Source organism: Cydia splendana, chromosome 3 (assembly GCF_910591565.1).
Source record: "Cydia splendana chromosome 3, ilCydSple1.2, whole genome shotgun sequence".
NCBI lineage: Eukaryota > Metazoa > Arthropoda > Insecta > Lepidoptera > Tortricidae > Cydia > Cydia splendana.
In genome coordinates this window covers 23,189,876-23,215,310 of record NC_085962.1, presented here as the reverse complement: position 1 = coordinate 23,215,310, position 25,435 = coordinate 23,189,876, and the positions used below count along the sequence as shown (strand labels likewise).

The window sequence follows — 25,435 nt, the reverse complement described above, 5'->3', positions numbered from 1 at the left end:
TTCTAATCTCGCCTAGCATGTAAGAATTATGTTTCATTATACTTGTAGGGAACGGTTGTGCCTTACCTACTGTAAAAAGTTTAATCTATAAATATCCCTTGAACACGAGTGTATGTTTTTGGGTACGCGTGCTATATTTATAAGATGTGCCTATAGTATCAGTCTTTGTTAGAATTAACACATGTAGGTATTAAATCCAACTGTAAACTTGCTTTAGCCTTAAAGAAAACTTAATAACTTAACCGTATTGTTTTGCACCTGCAACCAAGGTAAACAAACAGTCAATATTATATCTATACAGAGATGTACTTATTAACTTACTTAGTTGTCATAAGTTAGAAAATAAGGGTGGAGGTGTTAGGTATTGAGTTTGGGGGTATATATAAATTAATATAAATGTATCTGAAGGTGGGTTTAAGCTAGGTCGATCAGTCTAGAAATATACGTACTACGCAGCACACGCCGTCTTTTATTTATCACATTATGCGGCTGCTATACAGCTAATCTGTGCTACTTGGGCACTCTCTCTACGTCACTCTGAAGTCGCTTGCAGTCTTCCCTGTCTTTGACCGCCAGAAGCAACTTGAGGTCGTCCGCGAATAGTAGACGTCTAGCTTCCTTGACTACTTTCGGGAGATCGTTAATCATGATTATAAATTCTAACGGCCCCAAGTTACTTCCCTGACTTACTCCTGTCCTGGTAAAATACGGTTCAGACTTGTACCCTGCATACTCAACATACTGCTGGCGGTCCCTCATAGTCTGCGAAAAACTGCAGTAATTTGGGTGTGCAGCCAACCGCCGCCATCTTTGCCAACAAAACATCATTATCCAAATGCTTTTTTGAAGTCAAAGTACGCGGCGTCCACCTGCACCCCAGCGTCAACATAAGGGACCGCGTAAGCCATGGCGTCGAGTAGGTTGCTGGTCGTGCTCCGCGCCTTCCGGAATCCGTGCTGCGCGTCCGACAGCTGAGCGGACACCTGCTCTTGAATGCTGCGCTGCACAGCCGACTCGAAAACTTTTGCTGGCGTAGATAATATTGCCACTGGTCTAAATCCACTTACCTCCGACCCGGAATCCCCTTTGGGTATAGGAATCACCCGAGTGACTTTCCAGCGTTTTGGAAAATGCGACATCTCCAGACACAAATTAAATATGTGCAGGAGCGGTTCCTCAAGGGCTCTGCCGCAATCTTTGATAATGAAAGCGGGAATGCCGTCCGGTCCCGCCGAGCGTTTTGGCTTGAGCGCAGTGAGCGCAGCGCGCACTTCACGTAGCGTCAGCCGCTGCAACGACACGCGCGCCGAGCCCGCGCCGCCCGCTCGTATTGCGTCCTCCACGTCCAGCTTCGCCGGTGACTTCCCGTACACTGAATGAAAGTAGTCAGCAAATTCCTTGGCACATTCTGGATCCCTTAAACTACTTCCATTCTTCGTAACTGTCTTAAGGTTTCCCGCTCCCCGTTTTGGATCGGACGTAGTTCCAGAATGACTTCGGATCTTTTACTATCTCACTTTGCATCCGTGTCTGGTACTGATCGTGCGCCTCATTTATTAATTTCTTAACTTTGGCCCTACAAGTAGAAAAAGCAACATAATCATCTCTCGATCCGCTCGATTTATAAGCCTTGTGTAGTTTGGCTTTCTGATGTATACACTTAATTATATCGATAGTGTACCATTTAGGATAGACGTACCTGCCGTTGCCAATTTTTGGCTTCTTTTTAGGGACACAGTTATCCATAATTCGCTCCACTATATCATAAAAATAATTAAGTGCATCCTCTGGCTCGCGTAACCCAAACAAAGGATTCCAATCTACCTTAGAGATTAATAAATACATTGCACTGAAATCTGCTTTTGCAAAATTCCACTGCAATGAATTTTGACCTATATTTGACTGCGAGTTTTGTACGGACCCAGGCGTACAGTCCTCGCGGACCCCGGCACTGTCGCCGCGCACGGCCATGGTAACCGCCAGTGGCGGGTGGTAGGCATCCACCGGCACCAGCGACTCGTCCGCCGCCTCCACCGACACCCTGTCCGACATGTCTCTATTACATAACACTAAATCTAGTTGCCGATCATTACAGTTTGGTACATTATTTTTTTGGTCTCTCTCGACTCACAAAAAATACGAAAATATTCAAAGTAATTGTTTACATTATCACAACATGAATACAGGTTAAAGTCACCTAGTATTATATAATTTTTATATTTAACACACCATTGTTCTAAAATTCTAAATAAAGTCATATATTCGCGTTCATTACTTTTTGGTGGGATGTATACCACACAACATAAAAACAAGTATCTATTATTAAGATAAACTGCAGCGCCTACCAACTCAAACGCACAGTCATCAATATTGACGTCACTCGGCATAGCGACCGGCCGTAGCTCAAACCGGTGTGTGGCCACGAGAAGCGCGCCTCCGTGTTTTCGCCCATCCGCTCGATCACACCTTATAATTTGGTACCCTGGTGGGATAATTTCTGCATCTTCTATGGAGGCATTGCACCCAGATTCCGTGATTCCAAATAAATCTGCACCTGAACTATCTATATTACTACTAAAATCATTCAATTTAGTTCGTAAACCTCGTGCATTTTGGTAAAAAATGTACGTGTAATGTATTTATAATATAATCATAGACATAATACTTACATATGAAATCACAGATATTTTAGCATATTTACGCCATTGAATAGATTTTTCTAGTACAATTTCCTTAGAAGAATATACTTGGCAATGTTCATTTTTTATTTTTGCCTAAAACATTTTAGGCATTCTTTCTAAGATCAATTACTTGGTAACTTATAACGCAGATAACTAATAATTAGAAATACGGCAAATATGAAACCTTAAGTTTAAAAAAAAAATATTTACAGTAGTAGCAAGTACGGCCCAACTAGCAAAATAGTCGTATAAGAATTGATTTACTCAGCCTGTAATCGTATAACAGCCGAGTTACGGTTGTTGAAACACCAATATATCGTATAATAGCGGTTAACTCGACTATTTAGCAATTTTCGCTAATTAGTGCTATAATCATGTCGTATAAACGTTTATAGCACTATCTTTTAGCACTTTTATTCCACCTTTTAATAAATGCTGAGTTAGCGCTACTAAATCACTTTTATTCAGCATAATTGTTCTATTAAAATCATATAACAGCTATAGAATATTAAAGCGCCTCATTCAGACAATTAGCTGTCTGAATAAGGCGCTTTAATACAACTGTTACTCAACTCTCTTCTCTGTTGCTATAAAAGCCTATTAAAAGCAATCCAATAACCATTTGGCAACAAATCTGCTGCTGTAACAGCACGCTTATATCATAATTCGGGTAATGGGGCTCAAACCGCTGTTATAGGAGCTGAAGTGTATTTACAGGTTTTATTCAAAATGTATTCAGCTTAGAGTACTTTTAAAGAGTTTTGAACGACATTAACAGCACAAGTCAGCCATGTTGTACGTTTCAATATAGTCCGGTGGCCAACTGCATGAAACCCTACCTGATAAAAAAATAGAAAATCCTACTCTGTAGGGGTAGCTGACTTTTAGTAGCATCAACTGCTCTTGGTCGGCCGCGGCTTAGTTTCGCAAATTTTGCGTAAATGGCAAAATAGTGGCACAAAAATTCATCAAAAAAAAAACCCCATCGTATAATAGAATGAAACTTGCAGGGTAGGATAGCTGCCTTTGAGGACAGCAAAACAAAAGTGGTCAGCTACATCCTGTGTTGGCAGGTTCCTGTGTTCGACCGAATTTGTGGTACCACGTGACAACTACAATTTACCTCATCGAAAAATAGAATGAAAAAAACTGATTGTAATACCTACATTAAATTTGTTGACGTATGTCTTGGTCGGCCTCACCTTAGCCTGATAGCTTTTGCAGTCCGTCCGCATTAAAAAAAATGTGAATGGCAGCAATCCTACCATACAAGTGACATTCTATTTTTCGATGAAGTAAATTGTAGCTCACGTGGTACCACAAATTCGGTCGGACGCAAGAACCTGCCAACACAGGATGTAGCTGACCACTTTTGTTTTTTTGATGAATATTTGTACCACTTTTTTGCCATTTGCGCAAAATTTGCCAAGTTAAGCCACGGCCGACCAAGAGCAGTTGAAGCTGCTAAAAGTCAGCTACCCCCACAGAGTAGGATTATTCTATTTTTTTTATCAGGTAGGGTTTCATGCAGTCGGCCACCGGACTATAAATCCATAAACATGGCAACATCATGTGCTATAAGTGTAGCAGTAAACGCAGTTACTCGACTTATAGTCGAATTAATGAGATATAACAGAAACTAGATCGTGTAAGCAAATTTTTACTTATTAAAATAAGTTTATATTTTTATTTTTATATTAATATTTTTTTATTGAAATTTAAGAAAATAGGCGGCCCATGAATATATATGAACCAGTGCCTTTGGTTTTATCAATAAAGTATTTTTCGCGCTAGGTTTTACTGTATTACGTGTACTTACAGACAGTAAAAACTTATGTACACAACACAATCACGGTAAAAATAAATGTCATGGATGACAGCAGTAAAATAGTTATTTGTACAACAAGAGATCAAAGTTTGATATTTCTTCGAGTGCTTATTTTGAGTCCCGTGCAAGCGAAAGATTCTATAATAGATTCACGAGCGTAGCGAGTGAATCTAATTTAGAATCTTGAGCGTAGTAAGGGATTCAAAAGCGCACGAGATGTAAATAACTTTGATCTCGTGTAGTACACAAAATTTTTCACCCTAAGCAGTGAGAACATACCTAGAGGGACAGAGGTAATAGAACCCAAGTATCGAACTTGTATTAGACCCCGCATGTTGAAATGACATTTGACTATAAAGGTCACTTGAATGTCATTTTGTCTCACTCAGTGAGCAAAATCGCATTTTGCTCACTGAATGAGACAACTCAGTGAGCAAAATGCGATTTTGCTCACTGAGTGAGACAAAATGACTCAGTGAGCAAAATCGCATTTTGCTCACTGTTTTTAAGAAGCAAAGTACCCTTGTTCGAGCTGCTGAGGTGAAAAAATACTTAAGTACCTTTTTGTTTTATTAGATACGTGAAGACGATTAGGCCTCAAACTTAATCAAATAATTGAAATATAATCGCTTACCTGAGATCGTTTTTAGCACATATTAGTTGAATAAAAGCATTTACTGCACTCTTACACATTCAAAATGCCGAGTAAAAGCAATTCGGCTACTTTTACGAAACATTTTTGCTGAGAAAAAGCAGTGCGGTTGCTTTTATAGAACACTTTCACTGAGTAATAGTAAATTGCTAATGTTTATAGAACTAATAGTCGAATAAAAGCACTATCGTTGCTATTAAAACACTAGAATCGCTTTTATCCACTTTTACTCAACTCTTACAGCATCGATTTGCTTCTTATACAGCGCTTACTCGATTTTTATAACACTTTTAGTCTGTATAAGTTTTCGCGTTGAGTAAACGCTTACAGGACTTTTATTCGACTGTTTTTACACCGTTTATAGCACCAAAAAGCGAAAACAAAAACGTGCTCTCAACTTTTATAGCACATACATTTGCTAGTTGGGGGGCCAAGGTACAACATATTTTCGGTGTCCGAGGCAACCAACTTTTTGGACAAGTAAAGCTTCGTAATAGCACTTCCAAATTGAGATTAGGCTGAAATGATCCTAGCGTCGTATAGCTAATTAACTTAATTTTAACTTATTATATTAAGTTTTATTATCTATTATCAAAACATGAAATAATCATCCTTGATGTAAAGTTCGAAATACTGACTTTTCATAACACAGTTAATATTTTATTTTATATTTTTCTTGCATTACCGGCCGCTCTCAAGTTTCGTTGATAGCTTGATTTTTATACTTAATAATAACGTTTTAAATAATATTAATGAAATATTTCAATTACCGTGGCAATGTAAAAATATTGCCATCTGTCCGAGGTACAGCTAGGTCCAAGGTACAACAGTTTCCTTTAAATATATGACTTAATTTTTTATGTCTATATTAATACTATGCACTGCAATACTTCGAACGAAAAACAATTATGGATGTCGCAGTCAAAAGTGTGAACTGGTCAAAAGAACTTTTAACCGACAAAAACAGGCAAAACTGCTTTTGACTGAGCATGTTGGTCAAAAGTAGTTTTACCTGAAAATCATTGGTTAATAGTATTTGTTACTGTCACTATCAGTCAAAACTGTTCCCAGAGATAGGTAGGTTAGGGTTATTTTTTTTTTGCTACGCCCAAAAAACGAAACTGTTCCCAGAGATAGGTAGGTTAGGGTTATTTTTTTTTGCTACGCCCTAAAAACGAAACTGCTGCCAGAAATAGGTATGATTTTCAGGTAAAACTACTTTTGACCAACATGCTCAGTCAAAAGCAGTTTTGCCTGTTTTTGTCGGTTAAAAGTTCTTTTGACAGTTCACACTTTTGACTGCAACATGGATATCAAGCAGATGACTTAAAATTTTATGCGAATTAAATGAATGACTATAAAAAATATGACATAACTAATTTATGACAAAACCCCAGTTATGCTCAGGAATAATTCTGACTAAAGATTTTTATGACTTACAATTTTATGCATAAAGTGTTATGACAGTTAAAAATATGACAAAAGTTGTTATGCGACCAGAGGGAGTCCCGGTACAAATGGCCGCGGTTTTCTGACCCCTGGTCTTAGGTTAAAATAAACTAATTGTACGTTTAGTTTTCCTAATTAAATATCGGTGCGAAACCAAAATAAACCGGCATATTTTGAACCGGTTCCGAAACTTAATATTTACTTCTCACCTGAGTTTGAAGCTCATATGTGGCGCTCAGAACACCGAGTATTATCTTGCTGCAACAAAATATTAGATCGAAGAACAACTGGAAACAATAAAGAAACTTTATTTATATTAATCGAAATAACGGAATAAGATGAAATCCATATCCAAGCCAAATTTCGAATACAAAGCCCCTTTAATAAAAAATATGTTGAAAATTAAGCAATATACTCGTACTCTTAAATATTCGTAGGTAGGTACCTATACTAAGTTTACATATGATGTAAATTGGCTCAACTACAACTCTTACAAAAAAATTATGCATTGTACCCCCTACTTTTCTATGTTTCTAAAAAAAAACTTCTCAATGTATAAGTACGAGTAAGTACTAAAATGGCGTAAGTAAGTTAAAGAGCAAATCAGCTTCCTGAAGCGCCTCACCAACAGTTTGAGCGGGTTGTCCGTATCATCGAGTCCCTGCAGGATTTGGTGGTAGATGTGGCAGTAGGGTTGCGGGCGCGCGCGGCCCGCGCCCCGGAACCCGTACCGATGCAGCCGCCTCTTCAGCACCAGCAGCCGAGCGTCGAACAGCGCCATTACCAGCAGCTTTGTTGAATGCGATGATAATACAAATACTTCCAGTACGGACACAGGAACGGCAAATTTCATCATAATGAAGAAACTGATTTGGTATGTCAATACTAATCGGTGTCCCATTAAGGCAGCGGTAAGCAAAATAAATACAAAACCTATTTTTTTTAATCGTCTTTGTACATTGCCAAAAACCATAGGAGAGTCCAAAGTGACGTCGGTCACTGCATTTTGAGTATAGAATTGGTAGATGAATTCGTCTCCAGTCCATAGTGCGGTCAAAACATTAGCCAGGTAAATACCAAAATTAAACGTCAAAGTCAGTAACAATCGCCAACTGGTGCCATTTAATATATAGAATATGTAAATCGGAAATGCCACGACCAAAGCGATGCAGTAGGATCTCGCGAGGGGTCGCCAGCGCGGGGGCACGGCGCGCCCGCTGTACAGCCCGCACAGCAGCCGCGCGCGCGCGACCAGCGTCAGGTCGAACACACAGGGTGCCGGAGCCGCCGACATCGCGCTGTCACACGTCAGTTTGCCGCTCTCGACCTCAACAGAATGCCGCTGACGCTAGTAGCATTATTAAATTATCTCAGTGCTCCATCTAATTTGAAGTATAAATAACGCCAAATCAATATTGGATACACTGTTTGTTGGGGCTGATTTGACTCACGTATAATTACTCGTAACGCGTAATAAATGCATACACTCTAATCGAAAGAGCAGCTAATTCGGAACATAACATTACACTCAATTCATTTGGCCCATTTTGTCGCTTACCTTACTTGAACCTACGGTCGACGATATGATATTTTAGTTATCCTGATTACAAAAGTCGGCTAGTCAGGCTAGTGGGATGCCGTTCTGTCCAGGATGCCTTTTCGCTCCCTGATGTATGTCACAAACATCATCGATACGGCCACTCATGCGTAGAATTATGAGAATGTTATTTTACCTGACGTCAGAATGCGGGTGGAGCTTTTTTTTAAATAGCGCGTTTAGGAAGAGGCACCACTGGTTTCACAGAACACATTGAGGTAGGTATAAGGTACACAAGATTTCGTTGGTTAAAATTATAAGTACACGAATATCATCATAAAAAATAAACCGTTACAGCTTTTTGCCCGTATCGAAGTGCAAATAATATACTCTGCTACTTAATTTCACTAGAAATGCAACCCGCAGCCCCGCATCAACTAAGTATAGGTTTGCCTGAAAACAGCAAGAGTAGGTAGGTAATGTAGGTATTTATGGTTCCTCTGGCCAAGCTGTCTACATCGCTGAATTCATGTGATGTGAACACGCATTACGTACCAAGCTAAACCAGCACTTTATGTTAGCATTAAGGACGACTCACGTTAGACCGGGGCGTGTCCGGGCCGGAGCTTCCGGCGCATCGTTTTCTATGAAAAGCATCACTTGATCGCCTGTCATGTCATATAAAAGGAAGCTCCGGAAGCTCCGGCCCGGGCACGGCCCGGTCTAGCGTGAGTCATAGTGTGTTACATGAAGAAACTATAGTAGACCAGGTACATTATACGTTCCTCAGGTTTACCACCTAACACTTAACTTGGGAACGTAGGTAACGAAGGGTGTGTAGTTAAGTTAGTGACGTCATTTTACTATTCTTATCGTCCCGTGGCAAAATCGTTAAAATCTTATAGCCGGTCGTAGCACCACTGGACCCGTGGGTTAGCTTAAATTATTTACAGCCATGCAATATAAATTATTTCGGCCAAGTCAAGTGAAAAATTAAATACGTATAAATATTCCGTATACGCGAGTAAATAATAATACCTATACAATATTGATGAGGTTCAAAATTTGTCAGCCTCGGAGGTATTAAAGTATTAATATCGTGGTAGCAATGCATTCTGATATTTCTTAACGAGGCTAACGCCTGAGTTACACTTGTAAGTTTTACTTACGTAAGTAGGGACAAAGCTATTTGTTATAATGAGATAACGATATTCATCTCTCATTCTGTAGTATAGCCGTGTCCCTACTTACGTAAGTAAAACTTAAAAGTGTATTTTGGGCCTAAGGCTAGTGAAGTGCATGGTGGAGGGACTAAAAGCGATAACAGAGTACGAGTACATTGCAAGCTGAACTGAGCTTAAATGAAGAATGAACTCATAACAAACACTTGGTTCATAACAACCACATCCCTCGTAAAACATCCTCGCACATCTCTGGTGGAAACGCAGCTGAAGGGTAATAGTCTCTAAACATGCTGAACATAGATAGACGTTATATTTATTTAAACAAGCACATCGATTGTGTAGGTACTGTTCTACATTTGTAGAATGCAATAGAGCTTCGATATAGCTTCTATTACAAATTTCTGACATACCTACGTAAATTCTAATGTTTACATTACATTTCAAGCATCGCTGTTTGTATTAACAGATGATACTGAACAGAATAGTTATATCCGAATCTGATATCCGCCGTCGACTATCGTTACTATCCAATACTCACGGACATTTATAGAAAACGTGTCAAGGAGATGTAATATTATAAGCTGACGTAAAATATGACTGTTTATTACCCGTATTTGTTTTCGGACGCGGAGCGAAACGGAACCAGGGGAAATGAATGAGATTCATATAATTTATGTGTGTGCTTAGCAAACATATATTTAATCAGCTGGTAAATACAGATACACATTAAATTGCAGACATCTCATTTTGTTAACACTGTATATTATATATGCAGCTTGTATAAGTAAATATTATAGGACAATTTTACACAGATCGACCTATTTACACAGTAAGCTCAATAAGGCCTGTGTTGTGGGTACTAGACGACGATTTAGTTATAGGTATATAAATGCACTAGCGACCCGCTCCGGCTTCCCACGGGTTACACAAAACCGTAACAAAATATACACCTAAACCTTCCTCAAGAATCACTCTATTGATAGGTGAAAACCGCAGGAAATTCCGTTCAGTAGATTTGAGTTATCCCGAACATACATACACACAGACAGACGCTGCGGGGGACTTTGTTTTATGAGGTGTAGTGACAAATCAATTTTAAATAAGACTAGAACGCAATAACATGCAAAAAAGAAGTTAATGTTTTAAAAGTAGGATTCTAAGGCAATCAGTAGGACTGGAAAACGAATACTTCATTTTGTAGGTAAATAAAGGAAATTCCTATTTGAAATGCAAATCGTCGATCGTCGGTAATGTCTGTAGGTAGGTATGAATAAAACATTTTTTTTAATAAATAAGATTTTTCAACATTTCAATTATATTGGTAGGTAGAGGTACTTACTCATTTAAGGTTTGCTAGATAAAGATAATTAAATTCTTTAGGTAATGAATTTTGAATTCATTTTATGATTTTTTGAGCAAAATGCATGTTTTTTGACGACATCAAATCCTATGAAGTGCGCTGACACTGATAGGCCTTTGATAGGCTATCGTTAAGAGCGTGCGCCTTTCAATCGAAAGGTTGCGGGTTCAAACCCATATATATTTGCGTTTGCGATATATCATTTCAATCATTTGGTATTTATCAGTCGCTTTTCGGTGAAGGAAAACATCGTGAAGAAACCGGACTAATCCCAACCAGGCCTAGTGTCCCCCCTGGGTTGGAAGGTCAGATATATGGCAGTCGCTTTCGCAAAATTCAGTGCCTACGCCAATTCCCGCTACGCTAAGGAGCCGTAGCAAAAAGCCGGGATAACGCGAGGAAGATGATGATCAAACCCTATGAAGTCTCTTAAAAATGACAAAATGAGTAGGTATATAACTACGTAAAAAAAAAGTTAATTGGTGTAGGAGCGCCATATGCCATTGAATCATATTTGTTAGCTTTACTGAACTCTTTTAACAAAAATACTAACATTTGACCACTGGTAGACAATGTATCTTTGTTAATAAGCTTTAAAATATGTCAGTTAACAGTGTGAACGATGGTACGGAGGCACACCACTGGCGATCAAATGTATGAAACAAACGCGTTCCTACGCACACAGTCTAAGCTCGTGTAGGTGAACGCGTACCATGCTTGTGTGAGTGAGATAAGACGTGCTAGGGTTCCCGCCATTTTGTTGACAAGTTGATGACCTCAATGACCCAAAACTCATTGCGCGAATTAGGAAGAAATAAGAATCATAATAATAATTATGCTGTAAGGTGGGTATCTAAGCTCGATTTATACAATAGTTTCCTATTTTGAATCAGTATAAACGAAGTAACAAAATTTTTGTAAGGAAATTCAGGCCACCAAAATATTACGTAAGTTGAAAACATGATTTTTTGTTCATATAGATATTGTGTTGTTTTCAGTGTGATCTGATAGGTTTAGGTCTAAAACAGATAGGGTAAAAGAAATACTAAACATAAGTACCTAAGATTGTAAGTTGGTGTTCTACTAAAACATAAAACACTTTAAAAATAACTGGGTAAGTATGTACTTGCCTTGATTCATACAATGGGAATCTGTGGAACTTTCTTTTAGTTTTGTCGTTTATAGAGCTTAAACAACCGTACACAGCACAACACACGCCCATTACAAAAGGATTTGTAAATATTTGTTTAATATTTTACGTGGCCTCCGCTCTGCGCACCGCGTCGTCGCGTCCTTGCCAGCCGGTAACTGAGAGGTAACCGAGAGCGGGTGGGCGGCACTTTCAACGGGAGGCAGGGACGAGTGTCCATACTGTACGTTAGTACTATTTATTATACTGTGACGGAGGTGAACCTTCTGAATAATATAAATATATGTCGGACCCTGACACCAGAAAGACGAATTGCAGCGTTATAGTTCATTATTTTAGACGCCTGTATAAAATCGATTAGCAATGTTGAGCTACGTGTTATTTGGTTGTAACAAAATAAATAAAGTTGTGTAGAGAGTAACTCCGTCTATTGGCGCATTGTTGAAATAAAGTTGCGTAGAGAGTAACGCCACCTATTGGCGTGTTGTTGAACTGAGATGACAGGTAGAAGGCTTTGGAACGTCGAGAGGTTTCTCTCGAGTGAGCGTAGGCACGAGTTGGCGTTTTTGTCGGTATGTTGGTAGACTGGTCGAGCAGGTTTGCCAACTTGACTGAGGCGGGAGCGGAGAGGCTCCGCCGCTGGTAGTTCTTCTTGATCGGACCGCGCTAGAGATCGGACGTACTCGTTAGCCAACCTCGTGCCTAACTCGCTACGTTCCTGAAGGTTTATACCTGAAGGATTATTCTGATAGCTTATAGAATCCCGCGTTCTTTAACCATTTAGCTAAGTGTTTTATTTCAAGTGTTATTTTGATCTCTTATGTTTCATTAGAAGCTTACTTTTGTGAAATAAAGAAATGATGTGTTATGTGTTGTTTTAACTTGTTTTGAAAAGATTTGTCCCTCTGAGTTTGTTGCCGGTCCCATATAGGGCTAAATCCTCTCATGTCAGAGGCGTAGGGTTGGAGCCGGCCTAGTTTGACTTGAATAAAGATTTAAACGGTTTCTTTTTACTTTCATATCGCTCCCTTGAGTTAAAAATAGCAATTAGTTCTTTTAAACATTTAGTACTGAAGTATAGTAGGCACTAGTATGGTTAACGAGTCCTAATGTTTATTTCATGCACTGGTAGCAATGGTAGCATACTGGTTTAGCTGTGAAGTAATACATTATCGTACTGCCCCCACGCGCCCACCGCCTTTGAGACCATCGGTAATCGATATATATAAGTTCCAAAAGCTTATTCTGCTGCTTTTAAAAGTTTCGGCGTTAAGGCGAGGTATGCCCGAGGAAAATTTTCAGATTCTGTCAAATTACCCCATTTCACACACAAGCACACTTCACGCACACTACCTCACTTTACTGGGACAGGTCAGTGACCCATCCTGTATTTTTTAAGATGCAAATGAGAGTATTTTGAGTTTCGTGTTAACCACTAGCCTCCTTTGAGGAAGAGAAACTCTAAAAAAGTTCCATTGAAAGAAGGAAGAGAAACAATATATTTTATCTTACTCTCCTTGTCTGTTCATGTCACATGTGACGTATTTAAATGTAAATTAACTAAAATCGAATTCATTAGATACGCGTACTAAATAAACCGAATAAATACAGAAGTCGTCAGATGAAAAACGTTATTTAGGTACTACTAGCTAGTTTGTTAGTGCACGACACCTTGCACTTTGTGACTATGCGCTGAAACTTGGCACAGTTGATTCTTAGCTGGTCATGAGCAGATACAGACCGGGAGACCTCGAGAGCCACGTCTCATTTAGTGGGGGGGAGGGGGGAAGTTCAACGCCGCCGCGCTTCACTTGGAGCAACATTTCTCTAAAACTGTACCTATTAGGGCATGTGATATATCATTTTCGGTTAAATTAAGGATGAGGAATTTTTTTTTGGAACCAAAACAATGCACTTTCTAACAAAAAAAAAACATAAAGTAGAAAAGACAAAAAAACGTATCTTGGATTTTTTCATAATTACCAATTTTTTTTTAAAGTGTAGTAGGAATCTGAAAACAAAAAATATAGTTGTAAAGCTACACTTATTACGTTTAAGAAAATATATTGTTTATTATACAAAACTGTTGATAAATGGGAGATAAAAAATAATATTAAGCGGGGGCCAGAGTGATCTCAATACAAAATATTATTAATGTGGGAAAGTTACTTATAATTTGTTCTACAATCGTTTATTTTTTTAGTTTTTCGTAAATAACTCGTAAACGGTAGCCCACAGCAAAAAAATATATTTTACGTAAATAATCTGTTTCAGATTTCTTATAAAATAAGTGCTCCTGTTTTTCGCTAAGATCAATATTAAAAAAAATATTGAAGGGAGAAAATAAATACTAAGGTCCTCTTTTTTAGTCATTCGTAAATAACTCGTAAAGGATGTCCAATAGCAAAAAATATTTTAACACAAGAATAATTAGCATAAAATTTCCTACAAAAAAGGTTATTCAAACCTGGAGGAAAGACTGTGTGATATGATATCCAAGCCAGGGATGTTGCGAATATTCGCATCCGCATCCGCATCCGCGGAACATCCGCATTGTTTTATGCATCCGCATAAAATCGATGCGGAGCATCCGCATGATGCGGATGTCGACCAAGTCGGTAACAGGAACGTATTAGCGGCGGCGCCGGCGGCGTAAGTGCTAGGTAATTTCGTCATTATATATAACGAAATCGCCTAGATCCCGAAAAGTCGGCCAAGTTACTGTTTATTAAATAAAACGCACCTATATTCTTGCTCAAATACTAAACGTTTCGTTTTTTTTAAATAAAAAATGCTAAAAATGTAATATTTGACGTTTTTTAAGTACCAAATCTTGACATCCGCATCCGCATCCGCGGTTGCTGAGCCAGCGAAGTAAGTAAGTAAGTATGTATTGTATAAGGTAAACGTACTGGTGCTCGACGCGGTCCGGAGGTGACAGCAAGGTGTCATCTATTGGGCATTAGCATGTCGAGCACTAGTACGTTTACCTTATCAGATTATTACTCTTACATATATGAATGATACAAAAATATTAATATCCGCGCATAGTTAGTATCCGTCCGTCCGTCCGTCCGTCCGTCCGTCGGTCCGTCCGTCTGTCACCAGGCTGTATCTCACGAACCGTGATAGCTAGACAGTTGAAATTTTCACAGATGATGTATTTCTGTTGCCGCTATAACAACAAATACTAAAAACAGAATAAAATAAAGATTTAAGTGGGGCTCCCATACAACAAACGTGATTTTTGACCGAAGTTAAGCAACGCGTCGGGCGGGGTCAGTGGTACTTGGATGGGTGACCGTTTTTTTTTTGCCGTTTTTTTGCATTATGGTACGGAACCCTTCGTGCGCGAGTCCGACTCGCACTTGCCCGGTTTTTTTATAAATCATCGCAGGTGGCAAACTTACATTAGGGGAAGGTTGGGTAAGCGAACACCCCAGGCAAAGCGAATTCGGCCTCCCAATCCTAAATTATTCGTCTTTATAGCACCACGCGCCTATAATAATATGATGTTCAGAATACTTCACTCTTTGAGCGGCAAGCGTCATAAGGAGCGGCCGCTGCGAGCGTCTGCGATGACGATTCAAAATGTGTTTTTAGTGTAAAATATTCGATTTTGAAAGGTAAGTACTTTGTCTGTTACCTTGTCATAGTAATGATCTCGAATTTTAATTCAAGATGCTTTTATTGCTTATTAAAGTATCTTCCTTTTACAATGCATTTCTTTTAAAACAACGCAACGGTTATTTTTTAAACATTCTTAATTTTGTAAGCTGACTGATTGGGCAAAGTGGATCGGGCAAAGCGGATAGCGTGTTGACTTAGCACTTTGAATTTATGAGGTCAAATTTTTTTATGATAATATTTTGTTACAGATGGTATATAAATATCAAAAAAAGACCGATGAGGGCTCCTGGCTTACAGACGTCATTGAATTGGCTACCAGAACGTGGATTCACTGTAAAAAAAATTCCTTAGACATGCCATGAAAACTTATGCTTATGAAATCACTGAAAAATATACCAAAAGTTACTTGTGATAACTTTTTCTAATTAATATTATTGAAATGATCTTATGTTGATTGATGAAAATTCCCATAGTTATTGAGTTTACTAAGATTTTATAACTGATATTTGCTTTGCCCGGGGGCCTGTTTCACTTTGCCCGGCACCCTGGGCAACGCGAATAAAATATATTTTTATACGTTTTGTTAAAAATTACAGAAATTGTTAAACATTGGAGGCTTATGTTGTTTTAAATTAAAAGTTTATTAAATAAAGACTCATTATAGACGCTTTTTTTATTTCTTCCGTGTTAAACTTTTCTGTTATGTCAAGTCAAAGGTAAAGGTGTTCACTATACCCGGACTTCCCCTACATGCATACGACCCGCCTATCTATCTATTATTTATTATCGTCTATCTATTGCCGTAAGTAATAAAATAATATCAAAATAGTAATACCGATTCCGAGATATGAGCATTTTTACTCCTCTATGTCGTTGACTTAGGTATATATCACATATATTCCTCGTACCAAAGTCACCAAAGCTATAACATTATCCAAACAAAGCCTTCGACATTATCATAATGTTCTTAATGTCCTCGGCCTATGACTGTGCGACATTTTTATTGGCCTATCGATGAGATAGCGGAGAATGGACTGGTTTATTTAAGAGCTTTTCCTAGTTAAGTGAATGAACAATTTTCTTACCTTTGAAAATGATTGTCTTTTAAAAGTTGCCCCCGTAATTGACCGAGCGCGTTAGCGAAGGTATCCTTTTCAGTTTGGACAAAAAAGCTTTCATACAGTATAATTCAACTTAATTAGGTATGTCGAGATGTTCTCCTATGCAGGTCGCATTTCTCAACGGATTATCGTGAAATCTTGTGAGCAGGATCGGTAGTTACCTACTCGTAGTATAGGTTGAGTTATTTCATAGAGACTTGATACATTTTATTGTTTGTATTGTGACTAAGTATTGACGGATCAGGTTTGTTTTGGGTTACTCAAGGCTGTTCCCCTAAATCACATCGATTTTGTTGGCCCTATGCCAAAGTGGTGTCAGCGGGTGTTAATTTAAACCGGGTATAATAGATAACAATACTACCTACTAGTGGAGAACAACAAACTTAATAAACAAATAAATATTATGGGACAATCTTAAATAAATAATCTAGTCCGGCAGTAAGCTCAATGAGGCTTGTAGGTATTGTGTGTACTAGTTAGTTAGAGTCAGCCCAATCTAAGTCTGCAACGATTTTTATAGTCCGGTGACAGACAGACAGATGGACAGCGGAGTCTTAGCGCCACTTGCACCATTCCACTAACCCGGGGCTAACCGGTTAAACATGGAGTTACCATGGTTACCAGTACAATTTGACACTAGGTTAACGGTTTAACCGCTTAACCCCGGGTTAGTGGGATGGTGTAAGTGGCCCTTAGTAATAGGATTCCGTTTTTACCCTTTGGGTACAGAACTCTAAAAATAAACCCCTAACAATGAACATAACATACAACAAATTGTATGTTATGTTCATTGTTAGGGGTGCCTACATAACATTTTACTTAAGAGCATTATGTTATGCGCCTTTTGAGGGTGCCAAAATGGGATTAGGCCCTGCAACGCACATACCTATGTTTAGGGTTTGCACGACGGATCCGAAATGTATGGGAATATCCGCGGATCCGGATCCAGATCCGGATAAGTTCATACATTTCGGATCCGGATTGCAAACCCTACCTATGTTGTTACACGATGCGTGTAACAGATCATTTGTAGTTACTAACAGGCGAAGAAATTAAGCGTTACCAATCTAAATTATGAAACCCTTTCACCCTTTTATGAAACAATGATTTTTTGGCACGAAACGACCTTGCTAAGCTTTCATAAATCACACAAAATTAAAAAAGAGGGGAATTGCATGTCACACAAGTGTTCAAGATAAATAAGTGTTAGCAATAATTAAATGAAACTGTAAACAATTTTCAGGGGAAAAAATAACAAAGATTTACAATATTTACGTATATTGCGTTATTAGGTTTATAAGTTAAGCAAAATAATACCTACCTAAGGTAGGTATTGATAAATTAAGTTTAAATTGTACCTAAGATTTCCTTAATTCCACATTAATGTACCTATGTATAGCTTTATTATTAATATCCGTTAATTAAATCGAAATTACAACGAAGTATGATTAAGATGCATATGAGATTTAATAGATGTATTACCTAGTTTATTTATCATTTGTAATACACCTGGGTCATACACATTTAATTCCATGCTTAACTCGGTCGCGTCTTTCTTGCAGACAACGCAAAGTTAACAGAATCAAACGCTAACTTTAAACTGCACCCTTACAGCCCGGATACTTTTTTCAGTAATTGGCACTCAAAAAAAGAAAAACGGGATATACATGTACCAGGGTAGAAACATGTTGAGTCCACAGAAGTGACATTTTCTGAAATGAGTTTGACTCACACATATTTATTGGACTAAGCAATATATTATTTTCTTTAAGCAACTGTGCGCAAGAGAGGTTTGAGTTTTGAATTAAGATATCTTTTTTATCTGTGTATAGTTAGTGATTTATAATTTATAAAAGCAAAGAGAATGGAATTTGAGGAATTCCCATTACCCATGTTTACAAGTAAAGCAAAAACGATGCTATTTATTAAATCTACATGCTTGCGATAGAAATCTCGTGCCACGGAACCATTAATTTAGTTCAGTCGAGGTTCAAGTCACTGGACTATCAGGCCAATACGAACGTACACTCACAGCATAATTATATTTGATGTAATTTCGTTATGGCACGTATTTAACCGGTCAACTAATTAATCGAATTTGAGTAGTTTAAAAAAATAGAAATGGGTACCTACTAAAATTAATAGATTGGCAACAAAAAGAGAGCCTTAAATATATCAATATGAGACAACATTTTAATGCCGTTACAGCTTTTGATTATTTTTAGGCAGGTACCAAATATTTATTTGGCAACTGAATCAATATATTGGAGACCATTTACGAAGCACATTAAAAAGAAAACGGCTATCTATTAATTAAAAAAATTAAGTTTCTTTTAAAATATTTTGTTTGGTCACTACACGGTCAACCTTGTCAATTTAAAGAACTAGGTATGCAATGATGTTTAAATTATTTAAAAATGGAGTTTTAAAGCTTATGTATATCGGTATCTTAGGTATTCTGGATATGTACGAGTACATATATAAACAACCAAATTTTATGATCGGTTTACAATATTAGTTGCCAACTTATTATTTTAGATGCCAACCTATGAATTCACGTTCCCTATAAATTTTTTGGATGGCTTGTTTTTGCTGCCAGTTTTTAAATAATATGATGCTTAAATTTGAGGCTAATATAAATTTATTGGCGCTAAAATATTAATGCACAGCCAAATTATATTATTATATGCCCAGTGAAAGTTCCTGTTTAATATTTTAGTTGCCCGGTTAATAATAAATGCCTTTCGTTATCGTGCATTTCGCCTGTACTTGTCCGTACATGTATTGGCTCGGGCGAGACGCACGATAGCTAAATAATATAATATCATTCAGGATGTCCGTGTACGTTCGAATTGGCCTGTGTATTATTGAGCTAACGCTATGTTGCGTAATAGTTATTTGTTTTACAAGGGGGCAAAGTTGTTGTTTAACCGCTCGTGCTAATATTGATACCCGAGCAAGCGAAAGATTCCATAATTGAACCACGAGCGTAGCGAGTGGTTCGAAAAATGGAATCTTGACGTTGCGAGGGTTACAAAGCACGAGGGTTAAACAAAATTTGCCCTCGAGTGAAACACAAAATTTTTCACCACACCAACCCGAAGCAAATATCAAATGTAAAATATCAAACAAAATCAAATTCAAATGAATGTTATTAAATATTTATCATCTAAAATTATCATTTAAAAGTCAATTCTACCAGCAAACATAAAAAACAACTCAAAATTTGCATTTGATTACTTTGCCTCACATGTGAATAAAATGCAACTTTGCTATCAGTTTTTGAAGTGCAAAGTAAGCCTTTCCGAGCTGGTGTGGTGAAAATTATATTTATATTATAACGTACGTGCTTAAGCAAAACGCTCATCCCTTCCGGTTTTCCTTATATTCTGAAATAAACTATCGCCGGGATTTTATTTTACTAATTTCCCTCCCCAGTGTAGTATATTATACTCATTACTCATAAAACTATACGTCGTTATTTCATATCAATCATTCACGAGTCAGGAGTTTTGTTAGTTAGGTATCAATAGTTTTTTACCGACAAAGTTTAAATTTAATGAAACATTTTTTGGATTAACCTTGTCTTCAACTTTTTAAATAGGTAAAACATATAATTAAAAAAAAATAGAGCAAGCAAGTCATGAATAATTGAATAAAGCAGGGTGCAAAAAGTTGCATAGTGGCAATAGTTGCAATATCTGGTTGCGTTGAATGAACTTAGCAGTGGTGTGTAGCATGCACGGAGATTAATGGTGACGCTCTGATGGGCTGCCACATGCCACGCGACTTGCACGCCACACGTAGCTAATACTGGGTAATATTGGTAATGCACCAAGAATACATGTGTAAAATGTAGCGTTGGGGTTATTATTTGTGTAAGCAAAGGAATTTATGTACACATAGTTTATTTTCGATTCAATACGAAATGTTATTGAAGCATTTTATAATAAACGATTTTTAGGGTTCCGTAGCCAAAATGGTCATGTCCGTCTGTCCGTTCCGTCCGTCTGCTCGTATGTCACAACTATTTATTTCAAGACATACCTAATTACACATTACGATTGAAATTTAGTAAGAATACATTTTTTAAAGGTAAATAACAACGTATGATAAGTCTTTAAAAATAAGTTTAATGTTGTAACTTACTTTACGAATAAATAAGCGGATACTTAGCCTTTACGATTTAAGCATAAATTAATCTCGTATAGGAATTGCACTGGTGCATGAACACGTGAGATTTTTGTCACGTTGGTTTTCAGCTTTAGCGTTGGTTTTTAGTTTAATAATGGAATAACTATTAATTAAAAAAACCCTAACTACGCATTATGTCAAAAATCCAGTTGAGAGCTGATACTCTTCAAACTTCTGATATCGATCGATTTTTGTCAAACATACCCGTAGCTGAGAACCATTTGAATTGCATTGGAACCACCGACACCGCAAGGAAACTTGCTTTCACGTATAAAAGCCGCATCGAAATTACCTATGATTGATTAAGCGAATATACCTCAATATACCTCTATTCAACCTCGCAAAGGTACCTAAAGATAGATCGTTTTTGTCTATGACCAACACCACTATAGAAAAAAGTTATTGATGACTTTCTTTGACTTCAACCTTCCATACTTCAACCCATGCTATTAACGTCAAAACTGCCTTAATTGTTCAAAATAAAAAAGATGTAATTAAATCGCTTTATGGTAAAAATATCAGCAAAATAACATAATGCCCCTCTCGGCAAACTTTCGACGAGGTAAGTTATACATTTACCACAAACAAGTTCGAATTACATATGTAAAATAATTAAGTTTAAAAAAAATACTTTATCCTAATTTGTTCCTTCGGTCCCGTTAAAGATAGGTATCTTGAAAAAGGCCGGATAACGTGGCCACAGGTCACGGGCACTATTTGTGATGCCCGGATGACCCTTCGAATGAAGGGTAAAATCTATTAGACCGTTGTAAGACCTGTCGTCATCTAGGGATCAGAGCGGTATGCCCTAACGGTGACGGATGAAACGAGATTGTATGTGATGGATATGAGAATGTTAGGGGGGGGTGGCTTGATGAGACAGGATTGTATAAAGAATGAACAAGGAAAACGAAAAAAGCGGATGGACTGTGTGACGATACGAAAATAAAGATTTAATGAATGAAGAGAAAACGGGCAACAGAGACGTATAGAAAATAAAGACATATGTTGCATTGAAGCTAAGTGGCTGACTAAGCTTGTAGTTTTCCTCCCTTGACAAGCGTACCGCTTCAGGCAAACCAGAATAATTACTCGTAGTCACATTGTGCCGTTTGCCTATTAACATACCACTTTGTATTTCTCATTCAGAAATGTTAACGGCTATTAAGAATGCAAAGAAGAAAAAGGAAGGGGACGAAACACACAACGACCAGACCGAAGAAGACGCTTCAAGTGACATCGTTCGCTACAGCTCCAAGATCCTTGCTAAGCCGGTTACGTCCAGGCGAGATATACTTGCTGGTCAGACGTCCGACAGTGGGCAGCCTGCGACCACGGAACCCGGGCAAGAAAATGTGCACAAAGAGAAATAGTATGCTGCATGTTCATATTACACTTCTAAATATTTTGTTATCAATGTAACTTGAATCAATTTTAAATATAATAATTATGTAAAATAATACATTTGTCTTTAATTAGGTACCTATTTCACAGTCTTATTTTTATTTTATCCGAATAGTACATAGAATAAATCTGAGCATTAAGAATCCGCCAGACCTTGCTATCGTAAGTTTGGTTTTCATCTTTTTTATACCTATTGATTATTGAAACAAATATAATTATGATTCCGGATTCCACAAGACGGCAGGCACTAATTAGTTAGCAAATCAAACGAATGGAAATGTTTTTCAAGCTAATTATGAATGTCAGATTACTCCCTTACCTACTGTAGTTAGGTAGCACGCAACACGGAACTTAAACGTTTATTGATTAAAACTATGTTCTATAATGAGCGGTTTCATTCGAAAAATTCCTCTTCAAAGCCGCAATTCCATTCGTAGATACACATCCACATTATTTCCACATTATTTGCCGTGTATTTATCCAGAGATCTTGAAGGCGGTTGAACTTGAGACTCAGGGATTTGAGAATTGATCGCGTCGCAGCGGCTACGACGGGTTGGCGCCTCGCCAGGCTCGCCCCAGTAAGGATTAAGTTGGCAACACACAGGGATAATGTAATAGTTGTAGTTTTTTTGGGGTAGTAGGGTAGTGTTTAGTCCAGTTTTTTAGTTAAGTAATCTGGAATGAAAGTCACCTACGTTAATATTCATTACAATCTATTCACTCTATTCAGCCTTTTTGTAGTTTAGAGGGAACAGAAGGACAGACCTGTACATAGTGTCGCATTCAGTAGGGGAGAGGGGGGTATGACGGGGTACTTAAGGTTTCACGTCCAATAAAACTGAAAATGCAACTATTTTTAAGCTTTTGTTATTTTTATTTTAATCTTTGGTTATTAGTCTTTCATACTCAACACTTAGTAGGAACTCTAGTACAATAATTAATTAAAAAAAAAAAAATGTCATAAGGTCCCTTCCCACCATCTTGCCCCCTAGGTAGGGTAAGATGGGATACCCCTATGGGGTAAGATGGACTTATAGGAATGATTCATATAAACAGTATCTTTAGGGCCCACTAGGGCCTAAACAAAACTTCAATTGATGGCTATTGGAATCGTCGTCTAATAACTTCTCACGAACTGGTTTTACTTTTATTTCTTAGTCGTCTGCGGGGCAGAAAATGTTTTTGCAGCTAAGATGTACCGCATCTTCCCTTCTATAATAACACCATTCACCGCTTTTTTCATGGCCTCCGGTGACCATTCTCCTCTATTTGACTTTCTTTTAATGCGTTTTCACCATTCTACGAGAATATATAGAATATATATACATATAAATACATTCAAATCTGCAATTTCATCACTTTAAAACTACGGAGGGGCAATGTATCCCATCTGGCCCCCCTGTGGCTGATGAAATTTTTGTAAAAAAACCATAACGTATTTGAAACTAAACAAGTCCTTAGCTGCTGGCATGATCGCTGGACCATAGGAATAAAATAACACTGTATTTGTGCTGGTGATATTAAGGCAACAAACACAAATAAAAAAAAAACATTAAAATAATAAGGAATATGAGAAAAACCGTTTTTTGCTAATAATAATTAACGACACCTTTTGTCTAGCCGGTCACTGTGCGAACTGATTACCATGATGGCGAGGCATCGTCATGCACTAACGGGATTCTGGTTGGTCAGTCGTATCGCCAAATAATGCCCCTACCCCGTCTTACCCGCCACCCCGTCTTATCCCGCTCTCCCCTACGGACTGCCGATTTGACCCTCATTATATTTATGTAATTATGTCCGCCGTGTTTCATTTGTATGTGTATACCTACAAATTAAGATTGTCAATACAATAATGTACATGAAATTGGTCACGGGTCACGGTGTGTCCATTACATTAGGTATGTCAGCGTGTGTCCTTGCGTAACAGTAAATTAATATAAAATGTCTTCTGTGTACCATTACTTAGTATCTATATTGGTTACGAGCGTTACGCGCGATTCATTATACCCAATACCCATGTGTTCTAATCAATAGCTGGAGGCCGTTTTATATACCATTAAATTTTGATACAAGCTAATGTTTCCCTGTGATAAATGTCTGACTAAAGTAAGGACGATAAGCGATTCGTATATATATTGACCCGCTATCTCTATCGCACTCATGTAATTATATTGCTGTCGCCCCCATTATACCGGCGGTTAACGCGAATGCGAGCGGGACAGCAATTAAATTATGCGCGTGCGATAGAGATAGGAAGTGGCGGGTTAATGTACGAAATTCTTCGTGCTTATATTCCTGACTTTAGTAGAGGCTTCCGCTTGTAGTACAGAACCCCTAGTGTAAATTTCATTCGATGGCCCATAGAAATCCCATACAGAATTACACTGAAGGTCTCTGCCCACTACACCGTATCATACCATGACCGTGCTAATGAACGTGTCAGGCAAAAAAATATTTTTTGTATTAAAAAGTATGAGACTATGCCCACTAGCCCGTTCCGTCACCGACCATACCCGTCGCGTGCCATGCACGGACCGTCAAAAATAGTCGGCGAGGATATTTTGCCGGTGCCGAAACGCTCCGTGCATGGCACGCAACGTTGCCAGAACGGTGGTGCTGGTGGTGGTGGTGCAGGTTGCGAAACGGTGAGCATACGGGTTATAACCGCGTATGGTGACCGTTCTAAGCCCGTTATAAACGCGTTGCTATATTTCTTGCTCGCTCTTACCAGTCTGATAACTATTCGCTCGCTCTTTCTGACGAGTCATGCTCTCGCGGATAAAACGCGGGTACTAAGGGGATGAACCACGGATGCTACGGGGATTATAGGCGGATGCTATGGGGATGATGCGAGGTTACTACGGGCACTAAACCCGTTATGTACGGATATGAAACAATGTGGACACGGTGTAGTGGGCATAGTAGTCCGTATCGCGTTACATTCCGTGCCTGATACGTTCACTGTGCGTTCACAGCACGGTCATGGTATGATACGGTGTAGTGGGCAGAGACCTTTAACGCAAACGCGTACGTCATCACGTCACGCTATCGAATGTAATTTTCACTAGGGGTATGGTAACAGGAGTTTATAAAACGGCGTCCTGTAATTAAGTGCATGAAAATCAAAGCTTGAAATGCTCGTATATTTATGTAGCATGTTAATCTTGAAATTTATCTGTGACAAATGAGTGTCGTTTGGTTTTATTACACAAGTTTGGCCAACATTTTACCCGATAACTT

The 25,435-nt window shown here is 38.2% G+C and overlaps 2 long non-coding RNA genes across 2 annotated transcripts in view; one reads left to right on the top strand and one right to left on the bottom strand.

Annotated features, from left to right (window-relative positions):
- Positions 1-25,435, bottom strand: part of LOC134789411 (uncharacterized) — a 550,672-nt gene that overhangs the window by 276,997 nt on the left and 248,240 nt on the right. The window lies entirely within an intron of this gene.
- Positions 21,215-21,972, top strand: LOC134806316 (uncharacterized). The gene is made up of 2 exons (XR_010146510.1): positions 21,215-21,348; positions 21,936-21,972. It is a non-coding gene; the product is annotated as an uncharacterized LOC134806316 (long non-coding RNA).